The 13,502-nt window shown below is 43.6% G+C and overlaps 1 protein-coding gene across 2 annotated transcripts in view; it reads right to left on the bottom strand.

Moving 5' to 3' along the window:
* The window catches only part of ctnna2 (catenin (cadherin-associated protein), alpha 2), a 385,655-nt gene that overhangs the window by 169,460 nt on the left and 202,693 nt on the right, over positions 1–13,502 (bottom strand). The window lies entirely within an intron of this gene.

Here is a 13,502-nt window from a genome sequence, read left to right as displayed (position 1 = left end):
CAGAGGCGAGAGAGTGAGTATATTGGTAGAAGAGTGGTGAGGATGGAGCTGCCATGCAAAAGAGCGAGAGGAAGACCAAAGAAAACGTTGATGGATGTTGTGAGTGAAGACTTGAGGACAGTGGTTATTAGAGAAGCAGATGCATGAGCTAGGCTCAGTTGGAAACAGATGACACGCTGTGGCGACTCGTAACAGGACAAGCCGAAAGGAAAAGAAGAGGAGATCTGGAGTAAGCGGCCTTATTAACTTCAATTTTTAATATTTGACAATGGTTACTTGTCAGTTCCCTAATGATGCACACTCAATTTCCTTTGCACCTATACAATATTTATGTTAAAAAAAATACATACATAATTGTCGATAACATCATGACAATCTGCAAATAATGCTATCCATGGCAATAATTGTGTCAAATATTCTGTCTTCAATGTCAGAGAGGTATTTAGTTATATAATTTTAAGTTCAATTTTGCTCTGTTCTGTTACAAGACAAAAGTCATACAACAGAACCACAAGTATTACTATTTTTGAGTCAGTGAAGCTCTTTTTTTATCATTAGATGATGAAATTCTTGTGAAATTCACAATTTGCTGTGAGAAGCTGGGTGGAGAATCGTTCACACTATGTTTATCAAAGTGCTCCTCATAGTGAAGAAATGTGTCTCATGGTAACTGAATGATGACAAACCATGTTTTTTTTCTAACAATTTACTCCAACAACGTTGCAATTTCTGCAGTTGAAATTGGTTGTTTATGATTCGGAGGGGCCTCACGCTTTGAGGAAATACATCACCCACTAGTACAAGGACAGCTTAGAGACTGATTTTGTTCTCTTGTCAGAGGATTTACCTTCCATTGTCTGTTGCCATAGACAGCAGTTGACTTTTTAATCAAGGCTGCAGTTTTGACTCCTAGTGGCTTCATGATTTCATAACAGCTGTTTTTCTTGCCTCCTCAGGCCACAAGATTATCTACAGCCACACAGGAAAAACTCCATGGTGTATGTACAAAGATCTTGTTATCGGAACATTGTGACTTTGTGTAAATATAAAATATGCCAACCAATGACTCCGGCTTATTCCAAATGATGTGCAAGTTCTAAGCGTCGGAGTTAAAGGAGAAAATAGAAAAGAGTTTCCAGATGTATGTAACACGTTTGCAACACGCTTTTGTCAAAATACTGCAAGGACCAGGAATTACAGCACACTTTCACCTAATTTGTAGACCCCCAATTAAATCAACCTGGTTTGAGGTTGTGGTCCAGTACAAAACCATGCTCGTGTGCCTACCCCCGATCCGATGGGACGTGACAGAACGAACTGGCCAATACAGGACCCAGCAGGAAAGACCCGACGTCGCCGGGATCGACGCAAGGTAGACCGTCTGCCGGAGGACCAAGCCTGTCCAATCCGGGTAGGCTCCCTGACGTCCTCCGCTTCCGTGTCTTACGCTCCGCCAGCGAGGTATGAATACGTCCCGAACACGACCCGTCCGGCTCCTCATATTCTTCTGGACTCTGACTTTTCGGAATATGAGGACCGTGATTTGTATGACCGGCTGCCTGAGTACAACTCTGATGACTTTGATTTTGAATCTCTTTGCCCGGCTTTTCATCCCAGTCAGTTTGTTTCACCTCCCACCGTTTCCAGCACCCGAGCGACTTCGCCCTGTAGGTCCAAGTACACCAATCTGTACGAGGGAACCCGCTTGGCCATCTACCCGGGACCTCCGCGTGGCGGTCAGAGGAGACGCCCCGGCCGGGCGCTCCCTTGTGCCTCCCGCTGCGCGGCAACTAAGACACAGTCCTCCCACTCCTCGCCGGCAATGGCAAAGCCCACAGACCCGCCGCTTTTCGTCTCGACCGGCCCGCGGACGCTCCACACTCCTGCTCTGTCGGCGACAGGCACGCCCATACGTTCCCGTCCAGAAGGTGGCGACGGTGACACTGACGCCGCCTTCTCACGTTGCTGTCCAGGAGGGGGCGATGGCGTCGCCGCCTTCTCACGTTGCTGTCCAGGAGGGGGTGATGGTGTCGCCGCCTTCTCACGTTGCTGTCCAGGAGGGGGCGATGGTGTCGTCGCCTTCTCACGTTGCTGTCCAGGAGGGGGCGATGGTGTCGCCGCCTTCTCACGTTGCTCTCCAGGAGGGGGCGATGGTGTCGCCGCCTTATCACGTTGCTGTCCAGGAGGGGGCGATGGTGTCGCCACCTTCTCACGTTCCTGTCCAGGAGGGGGCGATGGTGTCGCCGCCTTCTCACGTTCCTGTCCAGGAGGGGGCGATGGTGTCGCTGCCTTCTCACTTTCCTTTCCAGGAGGGGGCGATGGTGTTGCCGCCTTCTCACGTTCCTGTCCAGGAGGGGGCGATGGTGTCGCCGCCTTCTCACGTTCCTGTCCAGGAGGGGGCGATGGTGGTGTCGCCGCCTTCTCACGTTCCTGTCCAGGAGGAGCTGGGGAGTTCTGTGGAGCCACCCTGGAGCTGGAAAGACTTCGGGATGGTGGCGTCATGGCTCTGGTCCTTCTCTCCATCATCCTATTCGCTCCAGATGGCTCCCAGCCGCTTCATGACCTGGCCTCGTTGGTGACCAATCCACGGCTGCCTACTGACCAAGCCTCGGTGGGCAACCAATCCCTGGTCGTCTGGCAACCACGGCGTGGGAGGTTCTCGTCCGGAGCAGTGGCCTGCCTCGTTCTGGTTCCTGCTTCGCCGTTTAGTTCCTCACAGAGGTCGTCCGCCTGAATCGCCCCTTGGGGACCCTGGTGCTTGGCGTCCGGGTCGTCTTCCTGACCTGTCCACCTGGACGCCTTGTGTTTGGTGGCCTGGATGGAGACGTGCCCTCCTCCGGACACCCCTTCCGCCCACCCCTGCCTGTGTTAATTGTCTGTTTTTTCGTTTAGGCACGTCTGGGAGCCGTGCCTTTGGGGGGGTGGGGTACTGTCATGATCCTGCCGCTTCAGCACGAGCTGTGCGGGTGTCCGCGCAGGTGCACTGATTGGAGGGTGCACACCTGCGCCTCATGCAGTCTGATTATGCTGTGGATTTATATGACTGCGATAACAACTGGCCGGCGCCAGTTCGTATGATCTTCTGCTTCTGCTCTCTTCGCCCGACGTCCCAACTACCGCTGCTGCACCGAACTGCCTCCTCGATCCCCTACCTCTGCATATAATAAACGTGTCTCTTCTTGAACTACCTTGCGTCTTCCGAGTTCCTGCATTTGGGTCCTACCCCCGATCCGATGGGACGTGACAAAGTCGAAGTCACTGTTTGGGGACAAGGTATGTAAACAAACATTTACTATGTCTTTCTGTGTGAATATCCAATTTCACAGCATGCCAGTATGTACAGTACATATCCACGGCATATGTCTTGGTGGGAGAAAAAAAGCCCCAAGTCTATACAGAGTGGGTGCAACTTATTAAGTTCATCCGTAAAATACGACACTTTTCTCACCGTGAATTGCACACAGCTTTGCTAGTTAAACAGTTGCATAATATTCTCACCTTTCTCACTCTCTGCATCAAATTAAAAAAGGATGGGAATAATGGTGTTTGTGTGTTTGTATGCCCCAATATAAAAAATTTGTGTGGCATACATTACCAAGTAACGGTACAGTAAAGTTTATGCTTTTTTTGTAAACTGTGGATTGCAGCTGCTGAAAATAACTAAAAGTTATATTTTTCTAACTTAATTACTTTTGAAATCAAGTAATCATTAAGGTAATAGTTACTTTAATGCTGAAATAATCAGTAAAGTAACGTATTTACTTTTTCAAGGTAACTGTGGCAACATTGCATTTGCGGGACCTCAGAACTGTGAGGCCAACGCATTCCATCCTGATAATGTGACAATATTTTTCTGAGATGTTTAGTAACCAGAACAACTGGTTAGAGTGTTAACAACTGGTTAGAGTGTTGCCTTCACAGTTCTGAGGACTGGGTTCAAATCCTGGTCCCGCCTGTGTGAAGTTTGCATGTTCTCCCCATCCCTGTATGGGTTTTCTCCAGGCACTCCAGTTTCCTCCCACGTCCCAAAAACATGCAACATTAATTGGACACTCTAAATTGCCCCTAAGTGTGATTATGAGTCCAACTATGTGTGTCTACGTGCCCTGTGATTGGCTGGCAACCAGTTCAGGGTTTACCCAGCTTCTGTCCCAGTGACAGCTGGTATTGGCTCCAGCACTCTCATGACCCCAGTGAGGATATGCGACTAAGAAAATAGATGGGTGATGGCTTTAAGTTGATCCATGTCAATTACAAATACATGACAGTGTTATCTTTCACTTTGATTAAAGCATATTGACTGGGATCTTGTTTGACTCCAGATACATTTCAAGATGAATAGTTTAACGTGCAAAACATGAAACAAAAAATATATCCTTCCTTGGACACTATATTTATCTCCCTCCATTCTACTTGTGATCCTAGGCTTGGGGACGCGCCTCGCACACATAACCCTAATTATTGAGACGCACAAGTCAAAATTTTCAACAATTTCAGCCTTTTACATCACGGCCTCAATTTTGCTCTTCATCATTTCAACAAGAGAGGGTAATTGATACATGACACTGCATGAATGCTTCTGCTCAGGCTGAGGCAACGGTGTATAGTCGTCATGCTTGCAAAAACAGGGACAATGTTCCTTTGAACAGAAAGTTAAATACTGGGCTTGGTGGCTCCATGTATGGTTATCTCTGAAGTCACATCGACACAGAGAGGAAACCAAGCTTGAAAGGTGACTGTATACATTCTGAATATCTTAAAGTTGCAGACATTGTGGATATTTAACAGTTACCATCTGTGAAAGGCATCATGGGAGATGTCACCAGACCTCACTAGACTGCAATACAACCAATATCAAAGGAGTAGCTATTTCAGTGTGCTTTACTTTTTGTAACCCTTTTTTTTTTCAAAGGAAGGACCATTCTCAGTAAAGAGTGTTAGGGGCAGAAGATTGTGACGAGCAGAACGATACATAAATGGAGGTTACCACAATGTAAGTAGACTCACATCCAAAGCAATGAAACTCTTTTTGGCATGTTATCCAGTACTACCAAGTCTTTCAATACTATGAATGTCAGACAATGTGACAGATGAGCGAAAGAGAGCCGGTAGCCACATTGAGATGTTTAGCAGGACTATAGGTGAATGAAGCCCTCAATGTCAAAACTACTTTGTGCATAACTTATTTATTTGATGGTGTTTACTTAAATCACTAGAGTATTTATAAAAAAAAAAAAAAGTTTAAAACACCACAGCTGCTTGCCTATGGGGACACCATCTTTATTTTGTCACGTGAGCAAAAGTTGTGAGTATAGGATGCGCATCGACCCATCCTTCTGGGAAAAGGGAGTTAATTGAAGTCATAACTAATGTAGGTACTAGTTTCTTGCCTCAACAAGCCAGGTTTATTAATATGGGGTCAGTTAAGAACTGCATCTAGTGTCAAGCTATCAGCATCAAAGTTAGTATGCATATTCATTTTTGACAATTAAACTGACTTCATAAAAGTCATGCGCCGGCTGTCACAAGTCTACGTAGAACAATCCTAGCTGCTCGCTGCAAATGCCAGCAAACTTGGACTGTATTTTGCCATTTAATTAATAATAGCACAATAAATTTGCATTTTTTTAACCATATTAAATTCGTTATTGAATATGAATTTGATGGCAATGCTATATGTGTCACGATGCGGGGCTCAAGGGTGGACCCAAATGCACGACTCCAGAGACAGCAGACAGTACAGAGGAAACCTTTATTCGGTCCGAGGTCTGAGATCAGGTAGACAGTCCAAACAATCCGAAGTACCAGTACGAATGGGGTTACGAGGGTGGTCAGTGGACAGGCGTGGGTCGGTGCACGGAGATCAGAAGTCAGGAAAGCAGGAGTGCGGGAACGAGGCATGAAGAGCAACGATCTAGCGGAGTATTTGTCGTCCCCCGGGTCCTATATTCCTATATGTACTGGGTCTACTCAGTGTTCATGAGGCGCAGGTGTGCACCTTCTGATTAGCTGGCCACGCCCAGCCCTGGCTGGAATCCAGGAGCATGACAATATGATGGTAATATGAACTGTGGTCACGATAACCTCCAGCTAAAAAGTCAGACCAACCACCACAACTATTGTTCATTTTAACCATTATTGTAACACAGTCCCAGCATACTAAGCGGGCCAACATCAAAAGAAAAGCCTCACAAGACATTGATGTCCAACGTATTATTGGTGACGGACTGGCACATTTGCAGTTTCTATTTGATCCATTTTTAACAAATCAGGCTGGCCCAAATTCAAAGGTAAGGTCAGGAGCCAGTAGCTAAATGTGACATCACTTGTGCCCTTTGGCCGGAAGGATGGCTGGATGCATACATATTCTTGCACATAGGATGATGTAAAGATGTACCCCCCACCTACCCCCTCCCCTGAGGCGAGTAGATGTGGTGTTTTGAACTTTGTAGATCTGCTTAAAGAGCATCAGCTAAAGAGTGTAGAGCAGAGGGGTAAATGCACCCCCTCCAACCAAAAGGTTGTCGGTTTGCATCCCAGCCTAAGCTTAATCCAGTATATAAATATGGTTGGTTCTCTGTTGGTCGTTATTGGCGGTGTAGCCTGTTGCTGTCAACACAAGTTGCTTACCACCACTCGGGTGTGACTGTGGAGTGAATTAATAGATGTGTACAATGGACCTTTCCGACCTTGTACAATAATAGCCAATCAGATAGCTGCATTGTCTTAACCCCTGGTTTGACAGGCCCCTCTTGTTGTCATGTCCCACAAGCAATGCTGGTGATCAGTCAAGTACGCTTTGAAAAGTTAATGTTACGAACAAAATGGTCCTCAGATGCGCTTGGGGAATTTGCAATTCTGATGAAAGATATCCTGCTCGGTTACAAGGGGCCTGGTTGATTCCTTTTCCGTAGCCTAAAACACAGTTGATGAACTGCCTACGATGGATTAAGACTCGTGGAAGAGCGCACATACAACTAATTGTGGACAATACCAACAAACACAAGGCTGTATGTTTAAAGGTATGTGAGGGAAAAGTAACTACTCTGAGTGTGATTTAATTATCATCAGTGCTTTATACATTGCAGGACAACAACTTTCACTGTGTTAGCGTATCACTGACCTGCTGAATGAAGTATGTCATGTTTTATGCCGAAGAATCGGGTTAGTGACGCGTAAATGCGCGATGTCATGCAAGACAAATGTCTATTTGCCTATTTGTATCAGATCGGACTTTTAAGACACAGCACTGGGTTCCATTATGAGCCAAGTCAAATGAATACACCCACTCACTTATAAAGACTACAATATGACTTGTGATCTTTCCAAGTAAAATGTACTCACTGTGCTTTACATGCACAGTACGATTACACTATTTTATCCTGTAGGATTTCAGTATGAAGTTTGTGAGGCGTCAAACATTTTTGCATTGATCGCCAACGTTTCGCTGTAACTCTGACATTGCGTCCTACTCCGTCCAAAATCTTAATTCCGTGTATATATGTGTGTGTGAAATAGTTGATACCTGTCTGTTGAACACCTCTTGGACAAGTCAAGCGCATTTGGTAAAAAACATACCGCAATGTTACCGGGAATACACGATAGAGCATCCACTTCAAACCTGTTCTGTTCAGTCGCCATTTTGGAAGATTAAGGGAGATGGCAACTGTTGCTAAGGGGGGGCGGAGCTGAAGATCGGCAGTTGGAAAGGTCCATTGCAGCTTAAAGTCCCTATTTAATTGCTATATTATTATTATAATTATTCATTCATTCTTTTATTTTCCGTACCACTTATCCTCATTAAGGTCTCAGGCGTGCCAGAGCCCATCTCGGCTGTCTTCAGCAGAGAGATGGTTTACAAAATGTGTAATTTTTATTCCATCACCCATTCCCGAAATCACCTTCCAATCATTTTCCACACTGGTTATCATGGATGTTAGAGCCTATCTCATCTGATTTTGGGCAAGCGGTGGGGTACATCCTGAACTGATCACCAGTCAATGGCAGGGAACATGTAAACAAACAACCATTTGCACTCACATTCAAATCTACTGGCAATTTAGAGTCTCCAATTCACCTACCAAGGTTGTTTTGGGGATGTCGAGTACAGGAGTACCCAGAGAAAACCCACGGACGCACAGGGAGATGTCCTCAGAACTGTGAGTCAGGTGTGTCCACCAATATTTAATACTATTATGTGTCCTGCAATTGGCTGGAAACTGGTTCAGGGTGTACCGTGCCTCCTGCCGGAAGTTAGCTGGGATAGGCTCCAGCACTACTGTGACCCTTGTGAGGATAAGCGGCTTGGAAAATGGATGGATGGATTATTATTATTATTTCCTCCCGTGACCCTTGTGATTTTAAATGGCTCAGAAAATAGATGGATGGATAATTATTATTATATGCACATATACAATATACAAGGAAGTTTGGTCTTCATTTTGGCATTAGCTGTCCTTTGGCAATTATTCTTTTTCTCTACATATATATTTCAGCTGTCTCGGTTTGGTTGCTGTGAAATACTTGCAGGTGTCGAGAGCTAATCTTCTCTTAGTTTAAAAAAACAGATGTTTGACACTGATAACGTGACTGCTCTGTGTTGTGTCATTGGTAAATCACTGTCTGCTGCTTCAGTCTCTAGGGGATCACCTTGCATTGGACCTAGCTCGAAGCAATTCAGACGACCATTAAATCTCACTGAGAGTCACTATTCATGCACACATTTGAGAAAGAGGGAACAATAAGTATTTAGCAGGGTGAACTCTCAGTGAACTCAATGCTGAAAATTAGTCTGCTTTTTCAATAATGCTGTGTATATAAATATCACCCCAAATGCATTGCGGTGCAAAGTTTTGTTCATTCTTTCATGGTACAAATATTTCAATGCTTATTTAATTGTTCCGGTATGTCTTTAAGTATGTTTTTTTTTTTTTTTGTGAATTTGTTTTGTGTGTCAAGCTTTCGCCAATTGCTTAAAATGGAGAAGATGGATCAGTAGAATTTCTCTGTTCTGGAACACCAATGGTGCATGCAAAGGAAAAATGTGGATCACAAGTCATCATAAAAACAATACTGCACTTTGGGAAGTTTTAAACAACCATCTGAACAATGAGCCGTCGGCGTCAGGCATCGCCGTGCAGGCAGGGGAGGGACTTAAGTGAAATGAGTAATTCGTTCAGTAAACTGGTGTACTGAGAAATTGAAGAATGATTTGTTTGTGGTCTGCTCAGCTAGGATGTACTGTACTAATATGATAAGTGATTCGTTTGACAAAGGAATGATCCATTACGGAGTAAGCATATTCATGAGTGAGTTGAACCGCAAGTCCTGAAGTCCTTACAAGGATAGCTTCCACTAGCAGCCATTCCTTCAAGCTAATGTCTAATTTAGAGTCAGTCAAGCACATGAAAACAAACACACATATTTAAAATAAATGTAAATTAATAAGAAATGTTACACACACACACACATCATTCCTTCCGTCTCTAATGTGGTTATTTAACCTTTTTTTAAATTTCATATTACTAATCCACTAACTGTATCTAGCCTTTCTCAACCCTCAATGACACTTTCCACTAATCAGATGAGAATAATAGTTCGGTGAGTGAGCAGAAAACCTGAGTGGGAGATGGTGATGTCAGCGATGCTGTGCATAGGAATGCAGAATAGTCATGCCGGCTGAGGGGACCCGAGATGGACATAAGAGGACGTGGATTGTAGCTGACCTCGATGCACGTAAAAGGTTCCCCACTCCCGCCTTTTCTACTTTGCAATACGTGACAACAACAACAACACATTTAGTTATTCAAATATAGTGCTATAGTGCTTCAGTCAACCTGTTGAGTGGATGTGAACATGAAACTCAGGGATTGATCATTAAGGGAATGTGGAAGCACATTTTTTTTTATGAAACAATAACAAAACAATTTGGTGAATGAATCTTTTTAAACAACTGATTCAAGTGATTCAGTATACGCAAAAGAACTGTCATGCTCATCACTCGCTGGAGCCTATCCCAGCTGAGTTCGGGCAAACGGTGGACTACACCCTGTCGCCAGTCAGTCACAGGTTATATTTAGACAAGCATTCACACTTCCATTCACACCATCACTGAGTGGAAACTGAACACAGGACTCCGAGGCAAGGGCATAATCTTAAGAATGGTTTTATTTCAGGAAGAGGTCCTACACAGCTAAGCAGTCCAAAAAGGCGGAAGCAGAAAAACGCATGGCAAAAAGTCAAAGTCCAATAATCCTGAAACAACATCCGAAGTATGAGGCAAAGCTTGGAAGGCAGAAGCACAAAAATGTGAGGCTAGAGGCAAGGTCCAAAAACATGAAACGAGGTCCGATGACTATGAGGCAAACTAAGAAACATGAGAAGACGTGGTCAAATTAAAAGGGCACAGACTCACTGTGACAAAGGATAGCTCTACACTTTCATATGCACAGTAGCAAAGTATCCCTGAATGTAGTGAAGCATGCGCAGCGAACTGGCAAATGCCAATGACACATTTACAGTACTACTTAGGTACTTGGTCCATTAGTGTCCAAAACGCAACGCAGCTGTGACAGTTGTCAGAGGTGGCATCGCCCAGTGCAGTGGTCTGGTCACACCCCTCAAAGGAAGCGCCGCCCATGGCAGTGGCCAGGCCATGCTCATGACAGAACTCAGACTACCTGCCCTTAAGTCAGGTAAGTGTACCATCACTCCATCAGTGACCCTCCACTGGAAGGGTATTTGTTAATTTAACATGACTGAGGCCCACTGGTTAGCACCTCTGCCCGACAGTTCTGACATTCGGAGTTCAAATCTCAGCCAAGATAGGCTGGCACTCACTCACAATTTAAATAAAGACTAGTACTAAAGAATACAAATGGATTATATATTGCACACTGACTGCAAGTTACAATCAGAAGACTGTTGCATACTACGCACTGATTTATAAAAAAGATTATGTATGTAATAAAAGACAAACGGCGGCACGGTGGATCACCTGGTAAAGCGTTGGCCTCACAGTTCTGAGGTCCTGGGTTCAATCCCGGACCTGCCTGTGTGGAGTTTGCATGTTCTCCCTGTGCCTGTGTGGGTTTGCTCTGGCCGCTCCGGTTTCCACCCACATCCCAAAAACATGCAACATTAATTGGACACTCTAAATTGCCCCTCGGTGTGATTGTTTGTCTCTATGTGCCCTGCTATTGGCTGGCAACCAGGTCAGGGTTTACCTTGCCTCCTGCCCGTTGACAGCTGTGATAGGCGCCAGCACTCCCCGCGACCCTTGTGAGGATAAGCGGCAAAGAAAACGGATGGATGGACAAAAGACAAACATGGTGAACAAACGAACTCATGTCAGGCCTTTGTGCAATGAAAGCAACCTCAACATGCCGAAGGTTGTGGTCTTTGTGTATACAGAACCATCTCTTCCAATGCCACTGACAGCCACACTTATATAAATATCTCGACCACAATCCTTTCCCAGCAGCCCATCGACATTATCGCTGAAATGGATGGGCCAATTAGTCATCATCAACATTGTTTTGTTGGGCTCACACAGTCAAACTGATTCAATAAATGATTTAAATAATGGGCATGTAATCATAGATCCTGATTTTTGGGGGGGTTGTTTGTTTATGTGATCACTCAAATGAATTCACCCTAACAATATATTGCAACCTCAAACCACTGCACTGGAGAAAAACTCCTAGAATGAACTGGGCTTTGCACCATATGCTCTTTATGTTGCAAGTGTCCAAAAAGAAAGGCGACATAATAAGTTCTGATAGTAATGTTAAGGGTCTATGTTCTTGTATTTTCTAAAAATATATTGAAACTTGCAAAATTGAAGGTAAAGTTTATACATATCCATGAATGCATTTGTCCTTTCATTCATTTTCCATACCACTTTTCATTAGGGCCACGGGTGTTCTGGAGCCTAACCCAATAAATATTTGGAAAGAGTTTGGGTACACCCTGAAGTGACAGCCAGCCAATTGCAGGGCACTTACAAACAAACTCACAGTAACATCTAACGGCAATTTAGAGCACCACCCTACCATGCATGTTTTTTAGGCTGTGGGAGAAAACCAGGAAAGGCGGAGAAAACCCATGCAGGTCTGGGAAGACCATTTAAACTCCACACAGACGTTTGTAATAGATATGCATGAACAAAAAGTGACTCTGACTTAAAACTGCTAATTCTGTTTCGTCTAATTTTACTGTTTCAAATGTTTGTCAAACTGCACATTCTGGATTTCATGATGTGATGGACATTCGCTTAAAATTGTAAATAGATAAATAAATAAATAAATGTAACTTTTTAATTAACAAAACAAAACATTAACAGCATTTGTCAAAAAGTCTATTTAAATTCAAGAAATTGATGTTTATTAAAATTAACTTTGTCAACATTGTTGGATATGAAAGGGTGAGTCGATATGGGACCATAGCTTGCTAACATGGAAGCATCCATCACTTAGTTTTTTTAGAAGGGGCTTAACAGCGGCTTTATGAAACTCGCCAGACTGAAGTGACAAATCGCAACTAAATCAGGTAGCACAAACGTCACACTAGTTTTGAAAAAGTCAGCTTGTTGATGGTTTCACCAGCCGAGCCATTTTGTCTACAATTTTTTTATTCAATTTTATTAAATTCTGACATGGTAATAGAGTTTTCTCTGGGTGGCTTCAGGTGTAGAAACATTTTATAGGTTTGCTGATTTGTGCTGATATTCAACCTGATGAAATGTATTTTTTCATTATAATAAGCAAATTCATTGCATTTATTAGCTGTCAGGAGTTCTGGAGCTATCTGATTGGGATGGGAGGTTGTGAGCTTGTCAACCACAGCAAATATAGTGTGAGTATTGTTGGAGTTCTGACTGGTGAATGTTAGAAAAGACTTCATGAAGTGATATTATTCAAACAGGGAAAAATAATAACAAACAGTAAGTATTGGGAAAAACTAACTCATTAATTATGAACCAATGGATTACATGAAGTAACTTTTGTGCATGTCTTGACCTGAGGGACCGTGCGTCAATGAAATACAAATTTGCGGAAACAAGAAAAGTAGAAGTCATGATCAAAAATTGGTATGTTATTATAACAAATTTTTCAGAGTTTGAAGAATATCCCAGATAGTATTGTTCAGATGCCTGTTTGTATGTGTGTTCATACAGCCTTTGTATTTTCCTTTTCCACTCTGGTGCTCCTTACTGCGGGGGCAACGCTCTACAGTTGTGCCACTGTGCCGCCATATATATATATAGGCATTATCACAGTACCAGTAACCTTTCATTTCTCAGTGACTCTCAGTGCAGTTTTTATTATTATTATTTTTTTTTATGTCAAGTATTTTCTCTCAAATGGCTGTATGTTGTCATACTAGAGGAGCTCCAATTGCCGGAGACAAATTCCTCTTGTGTAAAATTCATCTTTCAAAGTTCTCTGAGTGAGGTCAAAGAAGGCAGAGATTGTTTGGCTCGATATATGGGAAACAGGGGA

The sequence above is a fragment of the Syngnathoides biaculeatus genome, chromosome 9, assembly GCF_019802595.1.
Source record: "Syngnathoides biaculeatus isolate LvHL_M chromosome 9, ASM1980259v1, whole genome shotgun sequence".
Lineage (NCBI taxonomy): Eukaryota > Metazoa > Chordata > Actinopteri > Syngnathiformes > Syngnathidae > Syngnathoides > Syngnathoides biaculeatus.
The sequence above is the reverse complement of the archived record's forward strand: the minus strand, read 5'-3'. Positions and strand labels throughout refer to the sequence as shown.